The following is a 13510-nucleotide window of genomic DNA, read 5'->3' on the forward strand; positions in this document are numbered from 1 at the left end:
GCAGCACAAGCTTTCCCCACACCAACCTACTTAAGAGTATCCCAAACCTGACCTGGACTGACCACCTCAAAGTAATAATACCACCTCGTTGTTATATAGCACTTTTCATCAGTAGTTCTCAAAGCACTTTACAAAGGATGTATGTTTCATTATCCTCATTTTACAGATAAGGAAACTGAAGCACAGAGCAGTGCATTGAACCCTGCCCTCCTGATTCCTAGTCCACTGCTGTATGCACTAGGTCACACTGCCTACACAGGATCATATTATGACCATGCTCATTCGCAGGGCCCTACCAAATTCACGGTCCATTTTGGTCAATTTCACCATCATAGGATTTAAATCTGAAATTTCATGGTATTGTAATTGTAGGGGTCCTGACCCAGAAAGGAGTTGGGGGAAGGGGTCGCAAAGTTATTGTGTGTGTGTGGGGTGCAGAACTGCTACGCTAACTTCTGCACTGCTGCTGGCGGTGGCTCTGCCTTCAGAGCTGGGCGCCAGGCCAACAGCCACCGCTCTCCATCCACCAAGCTCTAAAGGCCGCACAGAAGCAGGGCCGTCCCTAAGGGGGTGTGGGGCCCAGGACAACCCCCTGCTCTGGCCTAGGCCTGCCCCCACTCCAACCCTTCCTCCAAGCCCCCACCCACCCTGCCTCTTCCTGCCCTGCCCTGGCCCACCTCTCCCCGCCCCCATTCCACCCCTTCCCCCAAGCCCCTGCCCCGCCTCTTTCTGGCTTCCACCCCCTCCCTCGAGCGACGCCGGGAGCCAGTGGGGCAGAGCGGAATGGGGCAGGCTGGGTCTGGGTTGCTCGTTGTTGCCGGCACAAGGCCCCCTGCTTACTCCCCAGGCTGCCCTGGACCTTACGTTCCGAAGCGCAGGGCCCGGGACAATTGCCCCGGTCAGTCCTATAGATGGGACGGAAGTAAGGGTGGCAAACCATGACCCCTCTAAAATAAACTTGCGACCCCCCACAACTCCCTTTGGGGGCAGGACCCCCAATTTGAGAAATGCTGGTCTCCCCTGTGAAATCTATATAGTATAGAGTAAAAGCACACAAAAGACCAGATTTCATCCGGGGAGAACAGATTTCATGATCCGTGATGCGTTTTTCATGGCTATGATTTTGGTAGGGTCCACTCATTCAGTAGTTTGTGTGCTGAGACTGCAATCAAGAATCCAACTTTGTGCCAATTTGTGATCCGAGCCTCTGTCCACTACGAACTTCATTAAGGCCCCAAACCTATTTTGAATTGCTCTCTGCTCAGTAGCGAATGAAACAACTTTGGTTAATATCGACTTTAGTTGAAGACAAATTGACCCCCAATGGCAAAAAGCCCTATTCCCTTTTTATCAATCCCCTGAGCTATTCAATCCCTTGAAAGTAAGGGAGTGGAATTTTGTCTCTTATTTTTGAAGTTAAATACAAAAGAACTGCTTTCTGTTAGCCAAGAGTTAGATGTTGTTCTTTTCCTTAAATAACCCCCAATTTGATAAACATGGGCACTGCCTGCTGGTGCCTTCAAAGAGCAAGGCCTAGAGAGAAAACCCAAGTGGAAAATGAAATTCAGAAGAACTAATAAAACATTTTCTGAAGAGTCTGAATCTCCCACTCCAAAGAAAACAAAGAGGTCAAATGACCTTTCAACCCGATCCTTCTTTTTTTCTGAGACATTAAGAAAAACATTCTGAAAACAATGAGTTTTCATGCTAATTGTCCCTCCCCTACCTCCTAGCTCCTGCCAAAAGCAACATTTCAATGGCCATGGAGTGTGGGGGTTGAAAGCAAATGAATGAGCAAGGGAACACTGGCTTTCACACATCAATGACTACACTGTCAACCAGACCCATGGAGACTCAAGGTGAGGGAGTCAAGCACACAGACTATTACTGACTGACTTTTACTGAAGTGGGTACCTGAGATATTGTAATCAAAGTGGGCTGTTGAAAACCTTTGTCAACAGCATTCAAACTGAGAGGTCAAAGGGTAAGAAAAAGGGCTACACAGAGGTAAAGTGCAATTTCAAACTTAGCCCCTCTGCTCTGCACTAATAATTACCAAACATCTATTCACATGACTAGTGGAAATCTTCACAGATGAGATCTGTCCTAACCTAGGTCTATAATGATTTTGGTGACAATGTATTATTATTTGTTTGTATTACCGTGGTGCTTAGGAGCCCCAGTCATGGAGCAGGACCCCATTGTGATAGGCTCTGTAAAACACAGAACAAAAAGACAGTCCTTGCCCCAAGGAGCTTACAGGCTAAATTGGTGAGAGGACTGGTTTAAAAATAATGGAATGTGACAAAAAGTGGTGCTTTTCTATGCAAAAGGCTTCCTGGGCATTTAGCACCACTGTTTTCTTGCATTAGGAGCTGGAGTAGATCCGCTGTAACATGTTTCCAGAGGCAAAAGGAATCAAGGTGTTTCAGACTGAATTCACTCTAGCATCTGGATCATGTTCTACAGGGCAATCTTTTGGAATATTTCTCTGCAGTAATAGCACTGAGGTCTTCTAAGAGAGGTCTCCCCCTTTCACTTCCCAGGAAATGATTCCAACCTTCCAGCCCAATGGTCTACTCATATCCTGAACCATGCAGGGAACAAGAATATTCCTGACCCTGACACTAACTGGTTCTGTGATCTTGGGCAAGTTGCTGAGGCCTTCTCTGCGTTAGAGAATTTTTACAAAAAATCCACTGTTGCTCATGTTGGTGCAGCTGGTGTTAGCAAGGTTTGGAGCTCCTATGTAGACAGGTCTGTGCTCCAACAGCTGTTTTTGGTATTCTGCTGCTGAAGCTGGAGAGCTATCTGCATTAGGGCTTTTGACCTTGCTAACTCTGGAGCAGTTTCACCATTTTTGTAAAAATTCTCCAGTTTTAGACAGCTCCTTACCCTCTGGGTCCGCTTCCCCATCTGTAAAATATGGATAATAACACTTATGCAGCTTTGTAAAGTGCTTTGAGATCACTGGATGAAAGATGCTGTGAATGGTCTATAAGTGCAACATAACAGTAACTTGCTGTGGCTCCACTGAGACTTAAGCTATGCCTATATTTTCTCTTTTTCATTGTCAGTGGTGCTAACAAGTACAAGGAAAGAACAGAACAGTTTCTACACTTCTTTGGAACCACAATGTAAAAGCAGTGACCCTGGGAACCTACCTCATAATTCCCAATAAGCACATGAGTGGGTTTAGGTACTGGGTGGGAGCAGGGGAGGAGGTTAAGAAGGTTAAATAAACAATTCCTCTGGGACCTTTTTGTTACCTTTGGGATTTATTACTACTATGCAGTAGGCGTTTCTAAGGCAAAGTGCAATTTTGTGGTTCTTCATCAAGACTCACATTCAGTATATAAAAAAGAAACTCAGAGCTGAGCTTTTGTTGAGCAATGTTCAGTTCATTAAGCAATGAGTCAGCCTTGGTTTTGTGGTAGAGGATTCGGCTTTTCCTTAAAGGTGGGATCAAGATGCCCATTTCACCATAATTTACCTCTCATCTATGCCACATTACAAAATTCATATTTACCTTCATCCCACATAAACCCGATAATCTCTTACTTTTGTTAGTCTAAATTATTTATGTTAGAAATGCTGAATCATGACATTGAGGTTAGATAAAATGGTATTGAGGGTTAAAATAAAAATTATTCCCACATCACTGTAAGATCCCTGTACTATTATTTTCCTTGTGTCTTTATGTGTTATGTTTTGAATAGGGTTTAAGGGGTGCATTGACCTTGGTCCTCTGCACAGGGGTGAATTCCACCCTCAGTGAATTGAATGCTTGTAGATGGTGCTTGTTTAACAGTCTTTGGAATGGAGGTCTTTGGTAGACAACAAGAACCATATTGGGCCATAGTGCAAGCTTCCTACACATAGTCCTACCAATGTGCCAGCACCCTGTTACAGAGTGACCACCTCTCAGGGTGAGAAAGTAGTGACTCTCTTAAGTCCATTCAATCTTTGGCCTTATAGAGACTACAAATAAGGGGACAAATTGTAGTACTGTGACAAGGGCACCTGTCAGCCTAGTGATGGAAGAACCTCAAATGAGTCAGAGGTTCAATTCAGCTAAGCACCGCAATTTTGAAAGCATATCTGAAGCTTATTCTGACAGTCTGAATGTCCTGGTTTGCAAAAGTGGGCTAGAAATCTCATGAGAAAAATCTCTCTCGAGACTTCTAGTATTTCTGGTTTTTTTATCCAGCCAGAAATACTAGACGAACAGCCGTTCTCACTGTATTTTGGTACTTTGGCTTCCAGCAAGAAACCAGGTGTGCAGAGGCAGCAGTGAACATGAAAACTAAAACTTTATCATAATTTTTGAACCTCACAAAAGGTTCAGTTTGAGGTGAAGGTTAGGGTTAGTCTTACTTTTCAGAAGCAATTCATTAATTGTCCACAAAGAACTGGACTTAGACCATCAATTCATTTCACATATTCCAAATCACAGCCATCCCATAACAATTAAGTTAGATCATTACCAGTCTGGTGAGATTAGAATGAGTGATCCAGAGCAAAAGGTCTATTTCCTATCACCAATCACCTGAGCCACCTGTGTTTTTCATTTTCACATTGTCCTAAATTTGATCTCTGGCATCCTTTCTGTGTAATGAACTAGAGTCTCATCTCAACACACTCAGGCTGTCACTGCAGCCAGCTAGGCATTCTGACCACATTCAATGTTCTGTCAAATTAAGTAAGTAAAATGAATATATGCAACTAGATTCCAAAGTGATGTGTAAAGTGGTGCAAACTACATGTCAGTAAGTGGGTACAAGTGGGAGAAAGGGAGTCTAACTAAATGTAAGGTCGACCTCTTACTAAAACTTAGTGGGGATTTTTGGTTGGCCATCTGCCAGTACCAAAAGAAAGGGGAAGGGTTGATGGGACCAGGACCTGAGACTGACAGTCCCAGGGACAATGGGGAGAGGCCAACACTCCAGGTCAGCCTGATTGACAGGGTGGGCCGACTAATGAGGGAGTCAGGAGGCCAGGGGTCCCAACCTCCATGTGGGCTGGAGCCAGGGGTGAAAGTAAGTCCAGTGACTTACTGGTACGCTGGGGCCAGCTCTGGCTGCTGGAAGGGGCGGGGCCTTGGGCAGAAGGGGGTGGGGCTGAGGGGGTCAGAGCCAGCCCCAGCCCACCCTATAAGGTAAGTGCTCCCCCCTCCCCCACTGGGGTAGCAGCAGCAGCCTGGGGCTCCGGGGGCTATTTAAAGGGCCCAGGGCTCCCCTACTTCTACTGCCCCAGTCCTTTAATTAGCCGCCGGAGCCCTGGGGAAGCGGCGGGGCTCCAGCGGCTATTTAAAGAACTGGGGCAGCAGAGGCAGCTGGAGCCCTGGCCCTTTCAATAGTTCCTGGAGCCCCCGCTACCCCAGGGCTCTGGGGGCCATTTAGAGGGCCTGCGGCTCCCCTGCTTCTACCGCCCCGGTCCTTTAAATAGCCCCTGGAGCCCTGGAGTAGTGGCAGCGGGGCTCCAGCAGCTATTTAAAGGGCCGGGACGGTAGAAGCAGGGGAGCCCCGGGCCCTTTAAATAGCCACTGGAGCCCTGCAGCCGCTACCCCAGGGCTCCAGCAGTGGGGCTCTGGAGGCATTTTAAAGGGCCTGGGGCTCCAGCCACTGCTGGGAGCCCCAGGCCCTTTAAATTGCCCCCTGGGGAAGCCGGGCTGCCCCAGTACGGTGCACTGGCTCTTGCCGGTACGCCGTACCGGGGCATACCAGCTTACTTTCACCTCTGGCTGGAGCTGCCTCGGCCAGAGTGGGGCTGAGCTAAGGAGAGAGCAGGAGCCTGGGCTGAGCTGGGGAGCAGAGCTGCACCAGCCAGAGCCAGAAGGAGCAGCCCAGGGGGCTGGAGGCAGAGCAGCAGTAGTGCTGAGGCAGAGTGGAGCTGGGGCTGGAGCTGGTGTGAGCAGCTCAGAAGAGCGAGGGGGGACTATGGGCAGTGGGCCCAGTTCAGGGAGAAGCCCCAGCCAAGAGGCCTTGCAGGCCAACCTTGGAGGGGGATTGTAACTGTGGAGGAGGGATGGGGGCCCTGATGCTGGGAAGAGGGGCCCTGCCATCTAGAGACTGAAGGCGTGTGGCCACCGCCAGACTAAGTGTCTGACCCACAGCATCCCTGCAACATAACCAGGGCCCGGGCCGGAGGCCTGGGCCGTGTGAGGAACAGGCTGTCAACTTCCCTTACATTCCAGAGATGCTGGTTGTGATGTCCCCATGCCACAGAGCTGGGTTATGTGTTTTCCTTTAACCATTCCCATTTTTTCCTTATTTTTTAAATTGATTGCTGTTTAATAAAGCGTATTTGCTTGAACTATATGTAATGCCCAGTGGGTCAGGGAAGCATTCAGAATGGAGAGAGCACTATGGAGTGGGAACACCCTAGACCCTGACCTAAGTGACCATTGGGAGTTTAGCCCCCCAGGAATCCTGGGCCCAGCCTTGTCGGGGTTAGGATGACTCTTCCACACAGGAGAGTGAAAGAGGAGTCCTCGAGGTCAGGCAGGCCTCTAGGTAAAGGAGTGGGAGCGAAGACTCTGATCCTTTCACTAGCTAATTCCACCAAGGTAGCGTATAAGCCAGGAAAGTTACGCACAACAGTGGGACCAATCTGCCACTTACATAATTCTACATTTTTGTAACTTAAATGCTGATGGGCTGAAAGACAGAGGTGCATCAGGAAAAGCAACATGCAGGAGGAAAGGATTTAACTTATATTTTCTTACACTTTCTACCAACTTAAAAATCCCTTACGCCCTCTTAATGATGTGCAAGTTATATCACCTCACACATCACCTCTGACCTTGGCCCCTTGTTTCATGGTTTGTCACAGATGCTTAAGATCTACTAGTACCTGAACAGAGATAAATGAGGACCATATGGAGGCATATGATTGGACTCTAGTCCACACAACCTTCCAAAAAATTTCTCATCTTAATGAAAATGGAACATGAAAAATGAATACAAACGTTCAGTTCTAAATTGGCATGAGGCTCAGAGAACACAGAACAGGCCCAATTACCTTTAGCAGTAGCTATCTTCAAAAGGGCAATTTCAGACATTAATATGCCAATGGAAATTTTAGGTGTGGGGCATTTTACTGTAAAACCAACATTTCTTAAAGAATAAATTGAGTCAGCAAGTGTCAGACAGCCTGGAAACCACAGACAGAAGTGCTGCTCCTGACCTTCAGCTGACGCTTGGACCTTCTTGCTGGTGCTACAATGCCCTTTTCTCTGAGTAAGTTCATAGCCCTGAGTTTTTAATAAGATGGTTTCCATCTTAGTGTATCTCCGCTTCAGTTAGACAACACATAATGCACTAAAAGAGGCAGATGCGCGCAGTTAATTACAGTGTAATGAGTAAACAAACCACTTTTTCCAGCTTTATCCATGGTCACTCAGCCTTAGATGGGAGTCCAGTTTCCAGCTAAAGGGGCTCTTGTTCTAGTCTCTAGCCTAGAGGAGATAGTGACGAGGCTTGTTCCTTGAAGCAGAACACAGTTGCAAAACAAGCGAGCAGACTGTGTATAAGGCATGTAGAATTATATGTTGTGATGACTTTTTCAAGAGGATAATATAACTTCAGATGCACCTGAAAGTGTATTAAACTTCATTAATTGTTACTATCAATTATAATATTTTACATTTCTGTTGGCCTTGTCTTGAAAGCATCTCAAAGTTCCTAACAAAAGTTATTTATAAACATGAATTAATTAAGGCTCAGCACATGTCTAAAGTAGGGTTTTTTATCCCCATTTTACAGATGGGGAAAATGAGACAGAGAGAGGTTACAGTGAGTGACTTGCCCAAGGACATGCTGCAAGTCACTGATGCAGCCAGGGGTAGAACCCAACTTTCCAGTCTGTCTCATATTGTTTTTGTAATGATACATCATGTGTTTAACCACAGTAACTGTGTTAAGACATGAGGAGTTTAAATGGGGGTGGGAAAGGAACAGCATAGCAGGAGAGTCTGCTTGTGTGTGAGAGAAGCCCACAGGGATGCTGAAAAGCCTCTGATTTACTCAGGGGAAGGTGAATTTTACAGTTTGTAAACAGATCTGCATTTTACACCTCTTCCCACACTGCCATGCCCCTGTCCCCACCATCTTCATGGATGAAACATGGTAGTATTTGTATTTCAGAGATATAGCCATATGACAGGCCTCAATTTAGATTAGCTGTAAGGCAAGACCCTGGAGTACGGGACTCTGCAATTGCACTTTTTTTTTATCAGTTAATAATTTATCCTCAAAGTATGACTTCAGTAGCAGAATACAGTTCAGAGTAAAAATTCCCAAAGAGCATGCACATTTAGATGGATTTCCTTCGCAGGCGGTGGTGTTCCCTGCAGCTGGGGCTGTTGGACGATAAAGTGCTCCCAGGGGAGGAGAAACCAGTGGGATCCCTCGTGCTCAGAGAGACCTCATCGATTTTGTAAGAAATGGAATTATAGTAAACGGGATTGGTGTGGCAGCTGAGGGTCTCTGGATGGGAGGGGGCAGGGCTCTCACATAGCCGCGGTCTGTAGCACAAACACGTGCAGAAGGAAGGGACTCTGGCGGTAGAGTTTGAAGAGTGGCGTCTTGGTCTATCAGCATCTTCCTGCATCAGTGGGATGAGGTTCTTTTGACTTGTCCTGTCTTCTATGGGTAGAAAAATAGCATCTCTGATCTTACTGGCTTCCTTAGCTTTCAGGTGGATGTTGTTCCTGACTCTCCTCAGGGATGCCCTCTCTTCTGCATCCCGCCTCTCATCTTCCAAATTCATAGTCAAAAACGTAAGGACAACTAAGTTTAGGAAAGCACCCAATCACAGACAAACCGACCAAGATGTACATGAAGCTGAAAGCCTCATACGGTGGCTTCTTCTGCAAAGCTTCGTTTTTCTGCAGAGCTACAAAGTCCCCAAACCCAATAGTGGTCAGGGTTATGAAGCAGTAATAGTAAGTGTGGAAGAAGGTCCAGCCCTCAAAATAAGAGAAGGCAGCTGCTCCAACACACAGTGTTCCCATGCAAGACAGGAAGCCTGCAAGGCAGTCATATAGTCAATCTCCCTATTTCCAAGGCTTTATCATGAGGAGGTCAGCGCATTCTCTGCCATTCTGCATTTGAGACTTTGTCCTGATGTTAGTGAGTGAGTGGATAAGCACTCTCACCACCACCTTGAAAACAACACTGCAAGTATGCAGACAGACATTAGCCCATTGCTGAGACGGAACCAATGGTGGGATGAGGATTGTGTGCATATGGACAGTGACCTTTGAGCTGAACCAGGGCTCTGAAGTGGGAGTACACAATCAAAGAAGCAGGAGCCTGAGTCCAGGGTTAGTGCCACAATTCAGTGGAGAAAGGGACAAATCTAAAAGCACAATTAGAAAACTGCACTTTCTGACTGTCTCTACAAAGTGCTCTGCCATTCCCAACTGTGCTGGGGTGGAGGTGAATTTACAGTGCAGTGGGAGCACTAACACAGTTAATGTTTAACATTATTATTACCTCATCTTCCAGGGGCTCCTTTTAAACATAACAATTGACAACAGGCTCCTGACAGTTTGGAGGAGACCGACCTCAGCCCTAAGACTATGATGAACATGATTTCCCCTCCCCCTCTGTTTTGATTTTCTGCTCTGTTACCCCAGAGCCTTGGCTGGCCATGACCCCTGGCTGCTTTTTCTGTAATTACCAGCTCCTGCCAGATTTACTGTGGAAGTTAATGTCTGTTCCAGCCAAGTCAGCCCGCACTGTTACATTCTATGAGACTGTAACCCTTTCATTACAGGCAGCAGTAAAATATATGAAGTAATAAAGCTTCTAAAGGCCTTTGCAGAAGGTTTTATACTTTCTGATGAGGATGTTGAGTTAACACTGTCGCTCCTCACATAAGCTTTCCCTGTGTAGCTGTGTGTTGAGGATTCTGGCCTGAGGATTTTCTAGTCCTGAAAAGCACACACAGTAAGCGCTGATGAGCGAGGAGAAAGGAAATCTCATGGAGATCTTGAAAAATCTTCAGTTTCTCCCCAGTCTGTGAAATTCCTGCGGGTCTTTCCCTAATCAATTAACATTCTTCAGGTTTGTCCTCCAAACCTGCAGTGTTTTTATAGGGAATTTTTTTTAAAAATAACCCAAGAAGTATGCCATGCTAAAAATGGTGAGACTCAAGCTCCAATGGACCTCCAGCCGAAGCAAATGCCAGAATTTATGCAGCACAGCCATTAGGAACACCTCTCTCTAGCCCCACACATTTTGCCTTAGGTCTAGTTAATCAAGGCAACCCATGGATGGCAACTATTGCAACATTGCACAGGCTTTTAAACAGGTTTATATAAGATTAAGCAAGATTATACATGCTTGATTTTAGCCAAAAGTCCAAATGGATTCCAAACAAAGGCTAGATTCTGATCTCAGATACATTGGAGTAAATCTCCAGTCAATAGAGTTACTCCATATTTATAGTAGTGTAAGCTGAGAATCAGACTCAAGGCCTATACTTATGCTCTTACCATTGCTGCCAGCAATGGAGCAGAACCAATGACAGCTGTAGAGAGAAATGTAAAAAAACAAAAACAACCCCCAAACCCTAACATAGACGCAACCTGGGAGACAAAGGGATCACTGAAGTACTGGCTTTAGTCTGATCTGTTACAAGGGAAAGAGAGAGACACTATGAATTGTCCACACAGTTTTGTACCACATCAGTGACAAACTTTTCACCTTAGTGCTACAGATTGAGCACAGTTCATGGCAACTAGCGCATTGTTGGGAAAAACTAGCACTCAGCTTTTCAATGAGGCAATCAGAACTGACTTTGGCAGTTTGTGGGGCTTTGTGGAAAACTGGAATCCTGAGCTCACTGGAAGGATTGGGGTATGGGCTTCTTCCCATTCTGGCCTCACATCTAGAAGGGGAGATTAGGCAGGCTTGTGAATTGCCAAGACAGCACAAGGGCCTGGGGTCCCAAGTGGTAGTCTGATTTTTTGGTGCTTAAAACTGCCATGTAAATCAGAGCACTACAGATAAACTCTTTCCTTACCATCACATCCTTGAAATTAAGGAAATATGTCTGTGGGGTTGATGTGAATTTTACAAGTGCCGGACTGCAACCTGATATGGATGATGGTGATGTCACAGATTCTGAGCGAAATCTTCTTTTGTCATTCTTTGTTGTTTTTTCCCTCACACACAAGGAGGGAAATATGTATATCTCAGTCAAGGTGACTTATTTCTGATTTAGGAACTCAAACAGAGAAAGAACAAATATAAGGCCTCCATGGAGGAGGATGAGAGAGAGATATCAAGAGATCACAGTGACTTCACATGTAACATTCTGATCCAGAACACAGGTGGATGCTCCCCCTGCCCAGCCAGGAATACCTCTGAACAGCACAGTGGCAGAATAAAAGATCCTGTTGCAGTACTTGGTGCAGGGGAGTGTCAAGGGCAATCCTGAGGCTGATGGGGATATGGATAATGCTCTCTGTCTTCTGGGTATTTTGAACCAGTGTCCCATAGGTGGGTATGAGGAACTGCCATAAGCTAGTGTAGCCCTTGAGGCTGTTCTAGCTTATGTGGTGGCCAGGTAGACCTAGAATTGGAGGGTGCAGATGTTGTGCCCCCAGCCTGCACTGCTCAGGAGGGTGCAGGTCAGACTCAAGCTTGCTGCAGCATAACTGAAACACAAAATGGCAGTTACCTTTCAGATATCCCTGTAGCAGGCAGAGAATTGGCTCTCAGTTTAAGGCGGCAGTACATGAAACCCAGAATGGCAACAACTCCTGAACAGTTCCAAAGATGCATACGTCTCTTTACCCAAGCTAGTGAGGCTTGAAGTATTACATGCAGTATCACACACACACACAGGTGCACCATGGCCCAGTTATACTTTGGATGCCAGATAGCCTGAATCATAAGGATTTGTGAATAGATGTGGGATGGCATCATGGTACACAACCGTGTGCGACAAAAATGGAAAGACACTTTGGGCTAGTGAGCATCACAGACTGGATCATGAACATGGTCATACCCTCCATCAACCTGCAGGATTCACTGAAGTTTCTACAGAAGGAATCTTTTTAAACCATATGTATGAAGAAACATACCATAGGCCTTACCGTACCTGAACAGACCACTGGTCCAGTTAGTCTGGTGTCTTGCCTCCTATAAAGACTTAAACCAGGTGCTACAAAGAAGGAGAAAAATCCCACAATGTATTCAGCCAGTAATGCACATCTGTATTATTTGGGAGGAGAACTCTGTTCTAAACACCTCAAGTTATGTCCTGATACATGTTTTAAAAGATTATTACTTTCCCCATCCAGCCATTATAATCTGTTATGTAAATACCATATTTAATGGAGATGGGCCCAAACCAAACCACAGAACTTGGAGGAGATTGGAATCTGACTCTAGACCCAAAGATGCATTTCATATCTGGATCCAGTCTCAGTTTCATGAGAGGAAAGCTGGTTCAGTGTTTAGGTACTAGCCGAGGACTTGTGAAACACAGGTTAAGTTCCCTACTCGGCTATGGACTTTTTGAGTGACTTTGGACTTAGGCTGTTTCTCATTTTGATGGAAATCAGTGGAAATTAAGAGCCTAAATACTTCTGAGGATCTGAGCCTTAGCTCCCCATCTGTAAAATGGAGATAATAGTATTTCCCAACCTTATAAGGGTGTAGGGAGGATGAATACATTAAAGATTGTGAGGTGCTCAGATACTACCATACTGGGACAGATATTACAGACCCAACCTAAGCGGATCAAAACACCATCAGATTGTGGGGAGGGGAGAACTTGAAAACTAGATCCAAATTTTACAGGTTGAGCTCCTCTCAGATATTCAAACAATTTAAAACCTTGAGGTATGGGTTGGAGGTGTGGAAAAAAACTTATCAAAAGAGCAAATGAACTTTCTCAGTTTACACATCGGTGTCATTATATAGCTTTAAAGGGACATTTTCAACCTACATTTAAGGCCTAAACTTCTTGGTGTCCTTTTAAGTGCTCTGAGATGCAAGGAGAAGTGGGGGAGAGGGAGATATTCCTGTCAGCTGGTTGCTTTATTATATGGGCTGGGATTTGCTTGGGCTGAGGGAGGGGTGTGTGTGTGTGTGTTGTAGCAACTGTTAAAGTACCTAAGGCTGGGAACTGGGGTTTTTTGTGTATCTAAAGCTAAATACATTAATAAAATAAGTTCATGGAATGTGTTACTGTTAGAACAGTAGAGTAACTTTGTACTGTTTTAATGATCAACAGTTATCAGTATGTACAGACCTTATTATTAGCTATTATGTGCACTGGAGATTTTGTGTAATTAAATAGTCTACACTACAGTGAAATACAGTGAGCTGTCTGTGAATTAGGCTATGTTTCTTCCTTATGGAGATATAGGCTTAAAATTGACCCAGCCACAGAACAAAAGCTTTGTCAGAATGAAAGAGTTTTGAAGTTTATGATATTAGTTTTGATTCAGACCCGAGTTCTCATGTTGATTTGGGAAGTGTGTTCA

At 45.4% G+C, this 13510-nt stretch overlaps 1 pseudogene; it reads right to left on the reverse strand.

Annotated features, from left to right (window-relative positions):
* Positions 1-8295: 8295 nt before the first annotated feature.
* Positions 8296-13510, reverse strand: part of LOC140913617 (potassium channel subfamily K member 9-like) — a 33917-nt pseudogene continuing 28702 nt past the window's right edge.

The sequence above is a fragment of the Lepidochelys kempii genome, chromosome 6 (genome assembly GCF_965140265.1).
Source record: "Lepidochelys kempii isolate rLepKem1 chromosome 6, rLepKem1.hap2, whole genome shotgun sequence".
In the NCBI taxonomy this organism is placed as follows: Eukaryota; Metazoa; Chordata; order Testudines; family Cheloniidae; genus Lepidochelys; species Lepidochelys kempii.